Here is a 20803-nt window from a genome sequence, read left to right on the forward strand (position 1 = left end):
TCCTTCGTGCAATGGCGGAAACGCTATTTACGCTGTGGCGCTCCGGTCAGTCGCTTTCCGCCAGGGTCGTAATGAGGGCCTATGTGTGGTAGTTTGCCCCACGAGGACTCTAAAAGCGGAAAGCACCTGGGTTGTTGTCTTTTCAAGCATTTGCATATCTGATGATGTGTGTGGTTAAATGTTAAGTTAAATTATAATAAAGGAGGAATGTTATATCCGCACTGCGTCCCACAACGCGGTGACGCAGGGCGTCTTAATAAAAGCCCCACCCCCGCGCATGGGAGGCTGTTCCGGGCCAAGACTCTAAAAACGTGTGGCGTGTTTCACTTCGCTCCGGCCGGAGCTGCGCCACCGGGGCCTACTTCAGAGGCCTTCAACGTTCTGCCTCCGCGCGGAGCCAGAACGTAACAGATGCCAGTGCTGGAACTGGCATTGAAGACAAAGGAGGCAGAAACCAGATGCATTATTTTCCAAGGAATTGAATTATTCCACAACGTGCATGTTTGTAATCCTCACGCTTGGCACGGAGAGGCAATGAAGCAGAAACACTGCAGGGCTGCGCCATGCGCATCTCGAAAAGCGATCACTCCGCGGCAAACTTTCTACATAGTCTGATAGGCGTTCAACTACCAAAAAGGATTGGTGCATACAAATCAAAATATAACGACCATCTAGTTTTGTGCATTTATTTTGTTCTTACTTTGGAGTGCGCACAGCTCCCCAGCAACAGCAGTAGGCCGGCACACGTGAGGAAGAGGGTGAAGACCCAGCTGGTGCTTCGGCCATTTCATCGTCAAGCAGGCACCATACACAGCTTGTGTTTTACAGAAACAATGTTTTGGAGAAAATGTTGTAGCTTATGCCACAAAGCCTCTTAAAAAAAAAAGGTTGGCCCCTGTTTTGTTGTTCACGGGGACTTTCACTTATAAATGGGGAATTATATATATAGACGTGAGTGAAGTGAAAAGTTACCCCTCCCTCGGATCTCCAGTTGTAGTCAAACCTCTATTTCTATTGCAAATAGAACATAAAAAATGCACTACGCCTTTGTGTTCCTTTTCTTTGAGCTCCCAAGGTAACTTTATTTCTCCTCGTTGAGCATTTTCCATATTTGAGCATACCATCTCAATACTTATGTTTCATAACAAACATTTAACATCATTTTCTTCACACAATATGAATTTGGATTATTGTCCTTTCAGGTGGGGTTAGTATTCAAAAAATGCTATTATTGCAAACATATCAATTTCCAATATTCAGTGTTCTATATCGCTTCACCCTATCTATGCCACAGTCTGTTTTCTTCAATTCTGGTTGCAAAACAAAAAACTTAATGCCACCCAGGTTTCCTTCAAATTTACTCAGTTGCCACTGTTCATTTTATTGTATGGATGTTACTTTTTGGTAAATGCGTTGACACAGGGTGTTTTGGACTTTATTGGTACATCCAAGCGACCATACCAAGCGTGGTTTCTAATGGGCCCTCATCAGGACGGGTGTAGTTCGAAACACGATGTGAATCGATATTCTAACCCTTTGTTGAGTGATGGATCTGGCGGTTGCTCAGATCTGGGAGATGGTTTTATTACATTTTTTTGTGAACAAATCCTGAGACCATTTGAGTGAGCTCTGGTTTTGATTCCTCGGCATACTAATGTAGCAAATTGCCATTAGACATGGTATGTTTCGTTTTAGTGGTCTTCCAGTATGTAATTCTCTCCAACACCAAACATAATTAAATGTTTCTACCATGTGGTGCCTTTGAAGGTGTATGGAAATTGCATAATCTAACAATGAAGCTTGCACTGCATTAGTCCAAAGAAATTAATTTCTGTTGTCGCATTTCTGGTGCATCAATCACCTTCTGTAGTCTGTGCCTCCGACTTTGTGCGGGACATGACAACACAGCAACAGCGTATTCAGGTCTCCAGCAAATGATGTCATAATTATCGTTTGTGCTGCATCCGAGATGTAAAAGAGGCCGGAGGTCCCCGAAAGACAAACAGGAAGACATGCAGCGCTCATGGGCAGGGAAACAAAGCCACAAAGCGCCAAAACCAAAATGTTAGGCAGAGACATTGAAACAGAGGGGCCCGGCAAGTTTTGAATATACTCGCCAATGTATGCTGAAGGAAATGTGGGCGCACAGCGTCCAATGCTAAAGGGGAACCCCGCTGTTACTTCTGACGTGCAGCGTTGGAGAGAAGAGGAGAAGCAAGAAACCATGGAGTGTCCTGATCTTGATTGAGAGATAAGTGGTGGCGTGACTGCAGACAAGTCGTGGTGGACCAGTGGGTCCAGGAAGAACGCTGATACCACTTTGATTGAGGTATCACAAAGCAAACCGCCCGAAGGAAGAACAGAGTCAACGCACGTGAGACCACAGATAAACTGAGAAGCCAACCTGACAAATGCACAAGAGGGTCACAGCCTGTTGCGAATCCCGGTGACGTTGTCCCCGAAACTTAGTATCAAAACTGTATGAGTTAATAAAAGTAATTACCAAGACCTACCTAAGGATACTTTATCGCAGTGAACTTGGTGCAGAACTAGCTCACAGAAGAAGGAAGTCATTCTCTTGTTCTTTTGTTGTTCTAATAGTCATAGCATTGGGATAGGTTAGTTTGGACAGTGGACCGATTTTGATTTGGACTCTCACTGACTACTGACGAGCATGTTAGTTCTGTTAGATAGGGAACAGTTAAGAATGTTCCTCTTTCATTTCATAAACATCAGCAGTGAGATGGAAAATCAGAGTCCATGTCTTTCTTCTGACCCACCACACCACCCAAGCTTCCATCTGTGTGCCATCCCTGCATCCGCCTTCAGTCAAGTTGATCTCATTGCATCATCAGTGTTTCTTTGACCAAAGTGATTAACTATAAGACCGTATTCCTTCTGGAGAGTCTCAAGTCTGCAAGAGGCCGGAACACCTAGGTGGTGGGAGAACTCTGGGAAGCCGAAGTATTCACTGTTCTTTATCTCTCCCCCGTCCCACTGGTGTTGCACTGCAGTCGTTGGAAGGTGAGAGGGCTGATGGCGGCTTCCATCAGTTTCTTTGTGGTATCGGTGAGTCAAAAGCATGACATATAGGCCTTCATATTAACAAAACCATTCAACTAAAGACCACCTGGTATGCAAGAGTGACATTCCACATGCAATGGTGGAAATATGAATATGACAATGCCGTGCTTATCACTAATTTTAACTGCAAACAAAGCCAAAGAACCAGACAAGTGAGAATATGTATTGCTATGCACCTCCCAAGTCTTTAAAATGGGAGGGGCATATCACGGCCCCAAAATCACTGACCTAACAAGTACCAAATTCTCATCAAATCTAGAATTTAATGCTATGTTCTATCCTGGTGGAGAGTGTGGGGGTGGCAGGGGGAATCAAACAGATGACTTTAAACTATAGATATATTTACTTCTTTATTTCCACAAAAGAAAACAGGGAGATAGGTCTTATTTGAGCCCACGGTTCTGGCTAACAATACTCGAAATATTCAATCTGTTTTTTAATGGGACTTTGGTCCTCAGTCCTTCCCTCTCTTCCATGAAGTTAGTTCACCATCATTGTGATAAAATAGCTACTCACAGTCGTTGGGATTTATAGTGTCAGACATATCTCCTTTTTGTTGGGTCTTTCTAGGTTTTCTCTGTTCTTCTATCACTGTTCTATAGGGTCTAGTGAGGATGGCTCTGCTGGACTTCAAATGTACCTGGCACCAACAACCCTGCCTTGGGTTGTCTTGACCAGGGATCCAGTGTTGGAGTCATACTCTTTAATGCAGTTGGACTCAACTGTGTCAGACTTCCCTACTTTGAGCAATGAGTAGGCTCAGCTTGATGGCTTTACAAACTTATGGTAGTACTCCAAGGCCTAGCCACCAGTCCTTTGAGCTTAGTCGTCTACAACCTTCACTTCCTCCATTCCTTGCTTTCTGGTCCACTCGTCCCTTCATTTCTCTGATCACACACTTACCCCTTCACCACCCAGTATACGTCACACAATCAAACAGTGCTTTTATGTAATGGCACCTTACCCAAGGACTGCCTCCTCTCTTTGTAATTGTCTATTTCGTAAGTGATTTCTGCTCTTCAATACATACAAAATACAAGATCATCATCCTTTCTGTCCTCTGTTCTTGCATTATCTCTCTACCTCTTTTGCTTTATTTACCCTTCCTCCCTTCACGACCTCACCAATCCACCAAGATCTGTCTTTACACACACTGTCAACCACACCATCCTGCTCAACCGTCTCCGTGATAACCTGGGTATCACTGGTCAGGCTCTGGCGTGGCTGACCTCCTTCCTCTCCAATTGACGCTCCCAGGTCCAACTGGGTTCCTTCCTCTCGGACATCTCTTTCTCTACCTGTGGTGTCCCAGGGTTCTAACCTCTCCCCCTGGCTGTTCAACCAATATCTGGCACTTCTTGCTCACCGCATCGCTGCGCTCTGTCCCTACTTTCAGTGCTACGCGGATGATACCCAGCTCATTTTCAGGCTACCCTCGGCCTCCTCTTCACCTTCCCTCATTTCTGACTGTCTCTCTGCTATCCAGGAATGGTGTGTCGCCAACGACCTTTGCCTTAATGCCAGTAAGACTGAGATTCTACTTATCGGCATACCCACTCCCTCCTTCCCTGCAGCTCTCTCGCCGGCCTCCCTTGGCCCTCTTCCTGCGCCTACCTGCAAGGCAAAAAACCTTGGGGTCATCTTCGACTCCACACTCTCTTTCTCTCCACACATATCTGACGTCTCTAAGAAGTCACACTACCAGATACACCTCCTCAGAGGGATCCTTCCTTTCCTCTCCTTCCCCCAGAAGCTCACTCTCTCCAGAGCACCGGTTCTCTCAAAGCTGGACTACTGTAACAGCCTCTATTTAAATATTCCTGCCTCTACTCTTTGCCCTTTGCAACTCATCCAGAACAGGACTGCGAGACTTGTCCTTGGCCTCAAGCCCAAGGACTGTATCTCTCCAGGACTGAAATCACTGCACTGGCTCCCAGTGGCTGCGAGGATTAAGTTCAAAACCCTCTGTATTGTCCACAAGGCCTTCTGGGGCCTTGGGCCAAAATACCTTCAACTCTCTCTTCCTAAATATCTTCCTTCTCGAGCTCTTCGCTCATCCACCTCCAACTACCTCAGGGTCAGCCGCATCTCCAAGCAACGAGCTGGGGTTAGATCTCTCTCCGCAGCAGGGGCCTCCCTCTGGAACAGCCTTCCTGCCTCCCTGAAAGTTGAGGAGAACCATCTCCGGTTCCGGAAGCACCTCAAAACCTTCCTCTTTGCCTCCGCTTTCTCTCCCTCTCTCCCCTGCTAAAACCACTGAACCTGCACCGAATCTGCTACTGGACCACTCACCGATCTCGGTCCTTGGCCCAGCCACTCTTCCCTTGCACTGCCTACCTGCACCACGGGACTGTCTCTGTATCCCACAGCCCCTTCTCCCGGCACTTACCTTGCACTTGCCACCAGCTGGCCCTATTATTTATCTTGTATTCTACTAACCTTTACTGCAGTTTCCTTGAACTTGCCACCAGCTGGCCCTATTATTTATCTTGTATTCTACTAACCATGTACAGCACTTTCCCCCTCCCCCCTTCCCCCTTCCCCCTGCACTTCTCCCAGTCCCCTCTACCCTTGCACTTGCGCTATCTTAATGACACCTGGCCTAGTAGGATCGTTGTCTGCCTCCCCGTGTTCCCCCTCCCGCCTCGTCGCGCCTTGAAACACTTGTGTATAGGCGTGTTACAAATGCCATATCATATCATATCACTGTCTTTGACCTTCTCGCTGCTCTGCCTCACGCTATCTAGTCCCTCCTCTGCTCCTCGTTTTTTCCCTTCTTTCCTCTACTCTTTTCCTCCACCTCCTATGACCTTTCCTCTTCGTCTTTCCTTTTCCCCTCCTCTGCTCTACACCTTCTCTCCTTTCTTTATCCTCTTCACCTCTTCCCTTCCCTTTACTCTCTCTGCCTCCTGCACTCTGCTCTTTACTTAATCTCCCAGCTTCGCTCTGCAATTTACACTCTTCATCACCAGAGCTCCAGTCTGTTTGCCCTCTTCCAGGACTTCTTCTCTGTTGTCTCTACTATACTCCTCCCTCTGCATCCTCCCCTTTTCTCCTTCATCTCAATTTCCTATTCACTCTCTTTCTCCTTTATCTTCTTGCAGCACACTATCCTGCATGTATATGTCGCTACAGTTCCTAAATCCCACAACAGCTCTAATCTGACCCCCCGTCTTATAACGCTGAGGGGTTGGGTTTGTATTGCTAAATTCTCTCACGGTACTTTGCAGGAGCTGCTGGGAAAACCGAGCCTCTGAATGGGTCGATATGGCACAAGCTACTGTTTCCCCACCTATATGGCATTGGCACATGGCTGCGGTCAATCCCGTTTCTGCCTATTGAGGTACCTTTGATCTAGTCCTGACTGACTGGCCTTGCACCCACTGGTGGTGGCAGGCCTGCAGCTTAGTGGATAGTCTTCCCAGTGGCTGATGACATTCTCATTACTTTAGCAATTCCTAGACAACAATTGTGTTGCACCCAAACTTTCTGGGCCAGCACACAAGGCTAGTGATTGGCTGGTGAGCCTGGGGTATGCACCATCTACCATGTTCAAAGCTCACAGAGCGGGCAGTGATCTCTGGCCCCCAGGGTCACCTCAGTCCTATCGCATAGCCTGCTGTATCTGACTTCATCACAGTACCAACATTTGAAGATGCACAAATACTTAATGTATATCACAACAGTGTCTATCATGTTGCATTGTGCAGCTACCGGAGACTATTTTTTGGCAATTTCTCCCAGGGCTATAGTGTTCCAGGAGGCCATGAATGGGACAGTGATGAATTTGCCTGGAGCGCTCAATGTGAACAGGGCTGAAGAACACAATGCTTGGTTAAGGGCTGTGCTTCACTGTCTGAAAGACTGACTTCACACGCCATAGGGAAAACGTGAGTCTTTAAAGACTGAATTGGAGCACCTTGGCTATATCTTCATGAGAACAGGGTGTTGGCGGCCACAACTTGGTCCATGACATGAAGACACCATAGACAGATACAACCACAACTCCCCATGCCTCATTGACCTTCACTAGCTCCCACTGCACACATAAATCACCTTCCAGTACTGGTGCATCATCGATAAGGCAGTCGCCCTCAAGTCACCCAGCTACCTCCCAGTGAAACTCAGCATCTCCGGCGGACAGCGCACCACGAGAAGTCAGGACACGTGCAAACTTGAAATCCGCTGCTGCAAAAAGTAAAGGACCAGAAAACAAGCCTTTTCTGCCTACGCCCCAAAACTATGGAACTCCCTCCCCATCAGCATCAGACTCGCCCCCACGCTCCTACAATTCAGAAAAGAACTCAATACCCACACCTTAAAAGAGTCTCTCCTGCTTATCACCTAGACCATCACATCGCTCCCCACACCTCCTGACTCGATAGACACTGTCCATCCCTATCCTCCCCAACACCCTGTAGAGTTGTGCCCCTCCTCTGTGCCCCTCTGTAGCCTACCTCACTGTATATCTGTTCTGTTACCTCTGAAAAGCAATCTGTTATGCATCTGTATTGTTCTGTACCTCTGTAAAGCCCTCAATTGTGTATCTTTATTGTTGTATACCTCCGTAAGTGCGCTGTTGCTTCTCGAAGCTAGGTCCATGCTCAATAAACACAATAATAATAATAATAATAATAATAATAATAATAATAATAATAATAATAATAATAATAATAATAACAATAACAAAAGACAACTCTACCTCCTAAATCAGTAATTAAGATGAGATTGTTTTATTATTGCAAATTAATGTATCCTATTAATTCCCTGCTTATTCTGACACAAATAAAACAACTGAGATAATGGTTGATGCACCCTATGCAGATTTGGTACCGTCTTATCCCAGCTAGACAGAGTGGTCATGGGTTGACTTTAAACAAACAGCAATATTTACAGATAGGAAAGGAAGCCATCACCATCCTTTGGAGATATCTGCCCTGTACTACTATGAGCATGTGACTTCACAGTGGTCATCTCACCCCCATTTTCAAGTGCACATCTGCCGAGCTCCTATCATGCATTGAAAGGTGAATGCTGCAGGGATAGAGTTGCCTGCTGGTGTACTGCTCTAGCAAAGTAAATGCAGCAAATGTTCTATTGCATCACCCCTTAATGCTACAGTGGACAAACAAGTGGAAGAGAACCAAGCTCTTGTACTCATTGGCCTGGACATATACCTGGCATTGGACATTACCAAAATCCCAGCTGAAACCACAAAGAATGGGTGCCTTCAAATGATCATTCAAACACTGCTGACAGATCAATGATACAAGAAAGTAAATTCAAAAGCATTCCCGTTTGCCCGATCAACAATCAACTGCCCACTTCTAGTGGGTCAGATTTTGGGCAGCATTTTCGCCGGAAAATATGGGCGACCATTCTCTGATGCCACTGTGCCACCTTTGAATTTAACCCAAATCTATAAATATATATATATATATATATATATGTATGTATATATATATATATATATTCAATGAAAAAACTTTGTTAAAGGGACGTTATGGTTAAGTTGCGCTACTAAAAACCTATGAAATTCAGTGAAAAAACTTTGTCAAAGGGACGTTATCGTTCCAAGTAAAACCGAAAAACCCTTGAAATTTGCCAGTTATGGTAAGCTAAGCAACCACAACTCGCGCCACCACCGTGCACTGCTAAGACTAACACCCAGGACATGAAAGATGACATCACAAATGTCATTGATGACATCACTGATGACATCACATGTGTATGTACTTTTCATGAAATATGTGTACAAGGGATTCTTATTATAATGTTGCAAAACAAGTGTCAAGGATCATTGCAATAAATATCATACCCTAATTAGTGCATTGAACGATGCATTGATATAAATAGTATTCTATTATGGGGTTCTATCTAGTATACTAAGCTACTCATACAGAAATATAACATTGTGTGCAGCGTACAAGATGAAGGTATAATATTCGTAATGTTAATATGTTGAATAATGAAATGATAATTGTTTTCTTAATAGATTTTTGTGTACTGTGAAATATGTAATAAGTAGCTAATAAAACACATGTATTATATAATTGCATTACTATAGACAAAACACAAAGCACAAGAATACATACCAATATGGGTATATACAGGGAAAGTGAAGTTAGCAAAAAAGCACAAGTAGTAGCAGAAACAATTCATAACTTAACTGATTATTTTCATGCAAATAAATGATTGCTCTGTTTCAAAACTGCTATTTACCCTATGTATATGTATCACTTGATGTGATTGGACCCTAAGGAAAGTAGTGTGAGTACAATGTATACAAATATGACCATATACAGGGAAAGAACAGCCATCAAAAAACAACAGAACTATCAGAAAGTGCTCATTAGTCTATTGATTATCTTTATGCACAAAAAGGATTGCTGTCTTTCAAGCTTGTGTCTTCCCGTATGTATATGTTTCATATGATGTGACTGGACTCTAAGGGAATTACTGTAAGAACCTTCTTGAAGGATACGTCTACAAATAAAATAAAATGTTTAGTTTCTGACTGTTACTGAAGAAAACCATGTGGCCTAGATATGTCAGCAAAAGAAAAAAGAGTGAGCCAGACATGTGATGTCATCAGTGATGTCATCAATGACATTTGTGATGTCATCTTTGATGTCCTGGGTGTTAGTCTTAGCAGTGCACGGTGGTGGCGCGAGTTATGGTTGCTTAGCTTAACTAGCGAATTTCAAGGGTTTTTCGGTTTTACTCGGTTAACCATAACGTCCCTTTGACAAAGTTTTTCACTGAATTTCATAGGTTTTTAGTATCGCAACTTAACCATAAGGTCCCTTTAACAAAGTTTTTTCACTGAATTTCATAGGTTTTTATTAGTGCAAGGTCACCATAACATCCTTTTCAATAGATGAAGACCCCTAGCATCTTAGGTCCTCAAAGTGGGAACCCCGCTGTAGGAAGGAAAATCTTTTACCAAGATGGCCACCATGGAAAGGGAAGGCGGGGTGTATAAAGAGAACACAACAGGGCATGAGCGGGGGGTGGAGGGGGAACAGTGGAGACACATGGGCATGAGCGGGGGGTGAGAGGGAACAGGGCACAAACGGGGCATGAGCAGGGGGTGGGGGAAAAGGAAGGAAACACGGGGCATGAGCAGGGGTGGGGGGAACACGAGAGAGACACGGGGCATGAGCAGCGGGTGAGGGGGAACACGAGGGAGACACGGGGCATGAGCAGGGGTGGGGGCAACAGGAGACACGGGGCATGAACGAGGTGTGGGGGGAACACGAAGGAGACACGGGGCATGAGCGGGGGTGTGGGTAACACGAGGGAGACACGGGCCATGAGCGGGGGGTGGGGGAGTAACACGGGGCATGAGTGGAGGGGTGCGGGGAACACGAGGGAAACACGGGCATGAGCGGGAGGTGGGGGTACAGGAGGGAAACACGGGGCATGAGCGGGGGGTGGGGGTACAGGAGGGAGACACGGGACATGACCGGAGGGTGGGGGAGCAACAGGAGACACGGGGCATGAGTGGGGGGTGTGGGGTTCATGAGGGAAACACGGGGCATGAGCGGGGGTAGGAGGGGAACAGGGGAGACAAGGGGCATGAGCGGGGGTGGGGGAACAGGAGAGAGACACGGGGCATGAGCGGGGGTGGGGGGAACAGGGGAGACACGGGGCATGAGCGGGGGGGTGGGGGTAACACAAGGGAGGCACGGGGCATGAGCGGGGGTGGGGGGAAAGGAGGGAGACACGGGGCATCAGCGGGGGTGGGGGGAACAGGGGAGACACGGGGCATGAGCAGGGGGTGGGGGTATCACAAGGGAGACATGGGGCATGAGTGGTTGGTGGGGGATAACACAAGGGAGACACGGGGCATGAGCGGGGGGTGGGGGTTAACACAAGGGAGACATGGGGCATGAGCTGGGGGTTGGGGGGTAACACAAGGGAGACATGGGGCATGAGCGGGGGGTGGGGGGTAACACGAGGGAGACACGGGGCATGAGCGGGGGTGGGGGGTAACACAAGGGAGACACGGGGCATGAGTGGGGGGTGGGGGGGTAACACAAGGGAGACACGGGTCATGAGCGGGGGTGGGGGGAACAGGGCACACGGGGCATGAGCGGGGGCTGGGGGGGAACAGGGGAGACACAAAGGGCATGAGCGGGGGGTGAGGGAAGGAGAGAGACACACGGGGCATGAGCGGGCGGTGGGGGGAAAGGAGGGAGACACGGGGCATGAGCGGGGGGTGGGAGGAAGGGGAGAGACACACGGGGCATGAGTGGGGGTGGGGGGAAGGGGAGAGAGACACGGGGCATGAGTGGGGGTGGGGGGAAGGGGAGAGACACACGGGGCATGAGCAGGGGGAGGGGAGAGACACGGGGCATGAGCGGGGGGGTAAGGGGAGAGAGACACGGGGCATGAGCGGGGGGTGGGGAGACGGGGAGAGACACACAGGGCATGTGTGGGGGAAGGGGAGAGACACAAGGGGCATGAGCGGGGGGTGGGGGGAAAGGAGGGAGACACGGGGCATGAGCGGGGGTGGGGGAACAGGGCACACACACGGGGCATGAGCGGGGGGTGGGGGGAAAGAAGAGAGACACGGGGCATGAGCGGGGGTGGGGGGGAAGTGGAGAGAGACACAGGGCATGAGCGGGGCTGGGGGAAGGGGAGCGACACACAGGGCGTGAGTGGGCGGTGGGGGGGTAACACAAGGGAGACACGGGGCATGAGCGGGGCGTGGGGGGGTAACACAAGGGGGACACGGGGCATGAGCTGGGGGTGGGGGTAACGCAAGGGAGACACGGGGCGTGAGCGGGGGGTGGGGGTAACAGGGAAGACAGGTCATGAGCGGGAGGTGGGGGGGAACAGGGGAGACACGGGGCATGAGCGGGGGGTGGGGGAAGGGGAGAGAGACACGGGCATGAGCGGGGGGTGGGGGGAAGGGGAGAGACCCACGGGGCATGAGCGGGGGATGGGGGAAGGGGAGAGACACACGAGGCATGAGCGGGGGGTGGGAGGGAAGGGGTGAGACACGGGGCGTGAGCGGGAGTGGGGGTGAAGGGGAGAGACACACGGGGCATGAGCGGGGGGTGGAGGGAAGGGGAGACAGACACGGGGCATGAGCGGGGGGTGGGGGGAAGGGGAGAGAGACACGGGGCATGAGCGGGGGGTGGGGGGAAGGGGAGAGAGACACGGGGCATGAGCGGGGGTGGGGGGAAGGGGAGAGACACACGGGGCATGAGCAGGGGGTGGAGGGAAGGGGAGAGAGACACAGGGCATGAGCGGGGGGTGGGGGGTAAGGGGAGAGACATACGGGGCATGAGCGGGGGTGGGGGGAAGGGGAGAGAAACACAGGGCATGAGCGGGGGGTGGGGAGAAAGGGGAGAGAAACACGGAGCATGAGTGGGGTGTGGGGGTAACAGTAGGGAGACACGGGGCATGAACGGGGGGTGGGGGGAAGGGGAGGGAGACACGGGGCATGAGCGGGGGGTGGGGGGAAGGGGAGAGAGACACGGGCATGAGCAGGGGGTGGGGGGGAAGGGTAGAGACGCACAGGGCATGAGCGGGGGGTGGGGGAACAGTAGGGAGACACGGGGCATGAGCGGGGGGTGGGGGAAGGGGAGAGACACGAGGCATGAGCGGGGGGTGGGGGGTAGGGGTGAGACACGGGGCATGGACGGGGGTGGGGAGGAAGGTGAGAGAGACACGGGGCAAGAGCAAGGGGGGGAAGGGGAGAGACACGGGCATTAGTGGGGGGAGGGGAGAGACACGGGGCATGAGCAGGGGGGTGGGGGGAAAGGAGGGAGACACGGGGCATGAGCGGGGGTGGGGGGGAAGGGGACAGACACACGGGGCATGAGCAGGGGGTGGGGGGAAGGGGAGCGACACACAGGGCATGAGCGGGGGGTGGGGGGACTGGAGAGAGACACGGAGCGAGAGCGGGGAGTGGGGGGAACAGTAGGGTGACACGGGGCATGAGCGGGGGGTGGGGGGAAGGGGAGAGACACACGGGATGTGAGCGGGGGTGGGGGGAAGGGGAGAGACACAGGGCATGAGCGGGGGGTGGGGGGGAAGGGGAGAGAGACACGGGGCATGAGCGGGGGGAAGGGGGGAAGGGGAGAGAGACACGGGGCATGAGCGGGGGTGTGGGGGGTAAGGGGAGAGACACACGGGCATGAGCAAGGGGTGGGGGCGAAGGGGAGAGAGACAGGGCATGAGCGGGGGTGGGGGGAAGGGGAGAGACGCACAGGGCATGAGCGGGGGGTGGGAGAACAGTAGGGAGACACGGGGCATGAGCAGGGGGGTGGGGGAAGGGGTCGAGACACACGAGGCATGAGCGGGGGGTGGGGGGGAACGGGGAGACACGGGGCATGAGCGGGGGTGGGGAGGAGTGGAGAGAGACACGGGGCATGAGCAGGGGTGGGGGAAGGGGAGAGACACAGGGCATGAGCGGGGGGTGGGGAGGATGGGGATAGACACACGAGGCATGAGCGGGGGTTGGGAGGGAAGGGGTGAGACACACGGGGCATGAGCGAGGGTGGTGGGAAGGGGAGAGACACACCGGGAATGAGCGGGGCTGGGGGGAAGGGGAGAGAGACACAGGGCATGAGCGGGGGTGGGGGGAAGGGGAGAAACACGGGGCATTAGCGGGTGTGGGGGGAGGGGAGAGACACACGGGGCATGAGCAGGGGGTGGGGGATGAAGGGGAGAGAGACACGGGGCGGGGGTGGGGGAACAGTAGGGAGACACGGGGCATGAGCGGGGGTGGGGGGAAGGGGAGAGACACACGGGGCATGAGCGGGGGGTGGGGGGAAGGGGAGAGACACATGGGGCATGAGCGGGGGGTGGGAGGAAGGGGAGAGAGACACGGGGCAAGATCGGGGGTGGGGGGAAGGGAAGAGACACAGGGCATTAGTGGGGGGAGGGGAGAGACACGGGGCATGAGCAGGGGGGTGGGGGGAAAGGAGGGAGACACGGGGCATGAGCGGGGTGTGGGGGGGAAGGGGAGACACACGGGGCATGAGCGGGGGTTGGGGGGAAGGGGAGAGACACACGGGGCATGAGCGGGGGTTGGGGGGAAGGGGAGAGACACGGGGCATGAGCGGGGGGGTGGGGAAACAGTAGGGAGACACGGGGCATGAGCAGGGGGTGGGGGGGAAGGGGAGAGACACACGGGACATGAGCGGGGGGTGGGGGGAAGGGGAGAGACACGGGGCATGAGCGGGGGGTGGGGGGGAAGGGGAGAGACACACGAGGATTGAGCGGGGGTTGGGAGGGAAGGGGTGAGACACACGGGGCATGAGCGGGGGTGGTGGGAAGGGGAGAGACACATCGGGAATGAGCGGGGCTGGGGGGAAGGGGAGAGAGACACAGGGCATGAGCGGGGGTGGGGGGAAGGGGAGAAACACGGGGCATTAGCGGGTGTGGGGGGAGGGGAGAGACACACGGGGCATGAGCGGGGGGTGGGGGATGAAGGGGAGAGAGACACGGGGCGTGAGCGGGGGTGGGGGATGAAGGGGAGAGAGACACGGGGCGTGAGCGGGGGTGGGGGAACAGTAGGGAGACACGGGGCATGAGCGGGGGTGGGGGGAAGGGGAGAGACACACGGGGCATGAGCGGGGGGTGGGGGGAAGGGGAGAGACACATGGGGCATGAGCGGGGGGTGGGAGGAAGGGGAGAGAGACACGGGGCAAGATCGGGGGTGGGGGGAAGGGAAGAGACACAGGGCATTAGTGGGGGGAGGGGAGAGACACGGGGCATGAGCTGGGGGGTGGGGGGAAAGGAGGGAGACACGGGGCATGAGCGGGGTGTGGGGGGGAAGGGGAGACACACGGGGCATGAGCGGGGGTTGGGGGGGAAGGGGAGAGACACACGGGGCATGAGCGGGGGTTGGGGGGAAGGGGAGAGACACGGGGCATGAGCGGGGGGGTGGGGGAAACAGTAGGGAGACACGGGGCATGAGCAGGGGGTGGGGGGAAGGGGAGAGACACACGGGACATGAGCGGGGGGTGGGGGGAAGGGGAGAGACACGGGGCATGAGCGGGGGGTGGGGGGGAAGGGGAGAGACACACGAGGATTGAGCGGGGGGTGGGGGGAAGGGGTGAGACACACGAGGCATGAGCGGGGGTGGTGGGAAGGGGAGAGACACACGGGGCATGAGCGGGGGGGTGGGGGGAAGGAGAGACACGGGGCATGAGCGGGGGGTGGGGGGAAGGGGAGAGAGACACGGGGCATGAGTGGGGGTGGGGGAAGGGGAGAGAGACACGGGGCATGAGCGGGGGTAGAGGGGAAGGGGAGAGAGACACAGAGCATGAGCGGGGGTGGGGGGAAGGGGAGAGAGACACGGGCATGAGCGGCGGGTGGAGGGTAACAGGGGAGACAGGGCATGGGTGGGGGGTAACACAAGGGAGACACGGGGCAAGAGCGGGGGGTGGGGGGTAACACGAGGGAGACACGGGGTATGAGCAGGGGGTGGGGGTAACACAAGGGAGACACAGGGCATGAGCAGGGGGTGGGGGGGTAACACAAGGGAGACACAGGGCATGTGCTGGGGTGGCGGGTAACACAATGGAGACACGGGACATGAGCGGGAGGTGGGGGATAACAGGGAGACAGGTCATGAGCGGGGGGTGGGGGAACAGGGGAGACATGGGGCATGAGCGGGGGGTGGGGAGGAAGTAGAGAGAGACACGGGGCATGAGCGGGGGGAAGGGGAGAGACACGGGGCATGAGCGGGGGGTGGGGGGAGGTGAGAGACACGAGGCATGAGCGGGGGGTGGGGGGGCAGGGGAGAGACACACGAGGCATGAGCGGGGGGTGGGGGAAGGGGTGAGACACACGAGGCATGAGCGGGGGTGGTGGGAAGGGGAGAGACACGGGGCATGAGCGGGGGGTGGGGGAAAGGGGAGAGAGACACGGGGCATGAGCGGGGGGTGGGGGAAGGGGAGAGACACACGGGGCATGTGTGGGGGGTGGGGGAAGGGGAGAGACACAAGGGGCATAAGCGGGAGGTGGGGAGAAGGGGAGAGAAACACGGGGCATGAGCAGGGGGTGGGGGGTCTGGGGAGATAGACACGGGGCATGAGCGGGGGTGGGGGAAGGGGAGAGAGACACGGGGCATGAGCGGGGGTAGGGGGAAGGGGAGAGAGACACGGGCATGAGCAGGGGGTGGGGGTGGGGGGGAAGGGGAGAGAGACACGGGAATGAGCGGCGGGTGGGGGTAACAGGGGAGACAGGGCATGGGTGGGGTGTAACACAAGGGAGACACGGAGCATGAGCGGGGGGTAACACAAGGGAGACATGGGGCATGAGTGGGCGGTGGGGGGTAACACAAGGTAGACACGAGGCACGAGCGGGGGGTGGGGGGGTAACACAAGGGAGACACCGGTCATGAGCTGGGGTTGGGGGATAACACAAGGGAGACACGGGGCATAAGCGGGGGGTGGGGGGTAAAAGGGGAGACAGGTCATGAGCGGGGGGTGGGGGGAACAGGGGAGACAGGGGGCATGAGCGGGGGTGGGGGGGGAAGTGGAGAGAGACACGGGGCATGAGCGGGGGGTGGGGGGGAAGGAGAGAGAGACATGGGCATGAGCGGGGGTGGGGGGAAGGGGAGAGACACACGGGGCATGAGCGGGGGATGGGGGAAGGGGAGAAACGCACGAGGCATGAGCAGGGGGTGGGGGGAAGGGGTGAGACACACACGGCATGAGCGGGGGGTGGGGGGAAGGGGTGAGACACAGGGCGTGAGCGGGGGTGGGGGGAGAAGGGGAGAGACACGGGGCATGAGCGGGGGGTGGGGGGAAGGGGAGAGAGACACAGGGCATGAGCAGGGGGTGGGGGAAGGGGAGAGACACACGGGGCATGAGCGCGGGGTGGAGGGAAGGGGAGAGACACACAGGGCATGAGTGGGGGGTGGGGGGGAACAGTATGGAGACACATGGGGCATGAGCGGGAGTGGGGGGAAGTGGAAAGAGACACACGGGGCATGAGCAGGGGGTGGGGGGTAAGGGGAGAGACACACGGGCATGAGCAAGGGGTGGGGGCGAAGGGGAGAGACACAGGGCATGAGCGGGGGTGGGGGGAAGGGGAGAGACGCACAGGGCATGAGCGGGGGGTGGGGGAACAGTAGGGAGACACGGGGCATGAGCAGGGGGGTGGGGGAAGGAGTCGAGACACACGAGGCATGAGCGGGGGGTGGGGGGAAGGGGTGAGACACACGGGGCATGAGCGGGGGGTGGGGGGAAGGGGAGAGAGACACGGGGCATGAGCGGGGGGGAAGGGGAGAGAGACATGGGGCAAGAGCGGGGGGAAGGGGAGAGACACGGGGCATTAGTGGGGGGGAGGGGAGAGAGACGGGACATGAGCAGGGGGTGGGGAGAAAGGAGGGAGACACGGGGCATGAGTGGGGGGTGGGGGAAGGGGAGAGACACACGGGGCATGAGCGGAGGGTGGGGGAAGGGGAGAGAGACACAGGGCATGAGCGGGGGGTGGGGGGAACAGTAGGGAGACGCGGGGCATGAGCGGGGGTGGGGGGGAAGGGGAGAGAGACACGGGGCATGAGCGGGGGGCAGGGGGGAAGGGGAGAGAGACTCGGGGCATGAGCGGGGGTGGGGGGGTAACACAAGGGAGACACAGGGCATGAGCTGGGGGGTAACACAAGGGAGACACGGGGCATGAGCGGGTGGTGGGGGTAACAGGGGAGACAGGTCATGAGTGGGGGGAACGGGGAGACACGGGGCATGAGCGGGGGGTGGGGAGGAGTGGAGAGAGACACGGGGCATGAGCAGGGGTGGGGGAAGGGGAGAGACACGGGGCATGAGCGGGGGGTGGGGAGGATGGGGATAGACACACGAGGCATGAGCGGGGGTTGGGAGGGAAGGGGTGAGACACACGGGGCATGAGCGGGGGTGGTGGGAAGGGGAGAGACACACCGGGAATGAGCGGGGCTGGGGGGAAGGGGAGAGAGACACAGGACATGAGCAGGGGTGGGGGGAAGGGGAGAAACACGGGGCATTAGCGGGTGTGGGGGGAGGGGAGAGACACACGGGGCATGAGCAGGGGGTGGGGGATGAAGGGGAGAGAGACACGGGGCGGGGGTGGGGGGAACAGTAGGGAGACAGGGGGCATGAGCGGGGGTGGGAGGAAGGGGAGAGAGGCACGGGGCAAGATCGGGGGTGGGGGGAAGGGAAGAGACACAGGGCATTAGTGGGGGGAGGGGAGAGACACGGGGCATGAGCAGGGGGGTGGGGGGAAAGGAGGGAGACACGGGGCATGAGCGGGGTGTGGGGGGGAAGGGGAGACACACGGGGCATGAGCGAGGGTTGGGGGGGAAGGGGAGAGACACACGGGGCATGAGCGGGGGTTGGGGGGAAGGGGAGAGACACGGGGCATGAGCGGGGGGGTGGGGGAAACAGTAGGGAGACACGGGGCATGAGCAGGGGGTAGGGGGGAAGGGGAGAGACACACGGGACATGAGCGGGGGGTGGGGGAAGAGGAGAGACACGGGGCATGAGCAGGGGGTGGGGGGGAAGGGGAGAGACACACGAGGATTGAGCGGGGGGTGGGGGGAAGGGGTGAGACACACGAGGCATGAGCGGGGGTGGTGCGAAGGGGAGAGACACACAGGGCATGAGCGGGGGGGTGGGGGAAGGGGAGACACGGGGCATGAGCGGGGGGTGGGGGGAAGGGGAGAGAGACACAGGGCATGAGTGGGGGTGGGGGAAGGGGAGAGAGACACGGGGCATGAGCGGGGGTAGAGGGGAAGGGGAGAGAGACACAGAGCATGAGCGGGGGTGGGGGGGAAGGGGAGAGAGACACGGGCATGAGCGGCGGGTGGAGGGTAACAGGGGAGACAGGGCATGGGTGGGGGGTAACACAAGGGAGACACGGGGCAAGAGCGGGGGTTGGGGGGTAACACGAGGGAGACACGGGGCATGAGCAGGGGGTGGGGGGTAACACAAGGGAGACACAGGGCATGAGCAGGGGGTAACACAAGGGAGACACGGGGCATGTGCTGGGGGTGGCGGGTAACACAATGGAGACACGGGGCATGAGCGGGTGGTGGGGGATAACAGGGGAGACAGGTCATGAGCGGGGGGTGGGGGGGAACAGGGGAGACATGGGGCATGAGCAGGGGGTGGGGAGGAAGTGGAGAGAGACACGGGGCATGAGCGGGGGGAAGGGGAGAGACACGGGGCATGAGCGGGGGGTGGGGGGGAGAGACACGAGGCATGAGCGGGGGGTGGGGGGCAGGGGAGAGACACACGAGGCATGAGCGGGTGGTGGTGGGAAGGGGAGAGACACGGGGCATGAGCGGGGGGTGGGGGAAAGGGGAGAGAGACACGGGGCATGAGCGGGGGGTGGGGGAAGGGGAGAGACACACGGGGCATGTGTGGGGGGTGGGGGAAGGGGAGAGACACAAGGGGCATAAGCGGGAGGTGGGGGAAAGGAGGGAGACACGGGGCATGAGCGGGAGGTGGGGAGAAGGGGAGAGAAACACGGGGCATGAGCAGGGGGTGGGGGGTCTGGGGAGATAGACACGGGGCATGAGCGGGGGTGGGGGAAGGGGAGAGAGACACGGGGCATAAGCGGGGGTGGGGGGGAAGGGGAGAGAGACACGGGCATGAGCAGGGGGTGGGGGCGGGGGGGAAGGGGAGAGAGACACGGGAATGAGCGGCGGGTGGGGGTAACAGGGGAGACAGGGCATGGGTGGGGTGTAACACAAGGGAGACACGGGGCATGAGCGGGGGGTGGGGGGGGTAACACAAGGGAGACATGGGGCATGAGTGGGCGGTGGGGGGTAACACAAGGTAGACACGAGGCATGAGCAGGGGGTGGGGGGTAACACAAGGGAGACACGGGTCATGAGCTGGGGTTGGGGGATAACACAAGGGAGACACGGGGCATAAGCGGGGGGTGGGGGGTAAAAGGGGAGACAGGTCATGAGCGGGGGGTGGGGGGAACAGGGGAGACAGGGGGCATGAGCGGGGGGTGGGGGGGAAGTGGAGAGAGACACGGGGCATGAGCGGGGGGTGGGGGGAAGGAGAGAGAGACACGGGCATGAGCGGGGGGTGGGGGGAAGGGGAGAGACACAGGGCATGAGCGGCGGATGGGGGAAGGGGAGAAACGCACGAGGCATGAGCAGGGGGTGGGGGGAAGGGGTGAGACACAAGGCATGAGCGGGGGGTGGGGGGAAGGGGTGAGACAGGGCGTGAGCGGGGGTGGGGGTGAAGGGGAGAGACACGGGGCATGAGCGGGGGGTGGGGGGAAGGGGAGAGAGACACGGGGCATGAGCGGGAGTGGGGGCTGGGGAGAACGGGAGAGACGCGGCGCATGAGCGGGGGGTGGGGGGAAGGGGAGAGACACGGGGCATGAGCAGGGGGCTGGGGGGTAAGGAGAGAGACACACGGGGCATGAGCGGGGATGGGGGAAGGGGAGAGACACAAGGGGCATGAGGGGGGGTGGGGGGAAAGGAGGGAGACACGGGGCATGAGCGGGGGGTGGGGGGAAGGGGAGAGAGACACGGGGCATGAGCGGGGGTGGGGGGAAGGGGAGAGACACGGGGCATGAGCGGGGTGTGGGGGGAAGGGGAGAGAGACACGGGCATGAGCAGGGGGTGGGGGGAAAGGGAAGAGACACGGGGCATGAGCATGGGGTGGGGGGAAGGCGAGAGACACACGGGGCATGAGCGGGGGTGGGGGGAAAGGAGGGAGACACGGGGCATGAGCGGAGGGTGGGGGGA

Source organism: Ambystoma mexicanum, chromosome 2q, assembly GCF_040938575.1.
Source record: "Ambystoma mexicanum isolate Mex_15411 chromosome 2q, UKY_AmexF1_1, whole genome shotgun sequence".
Lineage (NCBI taxonomy): Eukaryota > Metazoa > Chordata > Amphibia > Caudata > Ambystomatidae > Ambystoma > Ambystoma mexicanum.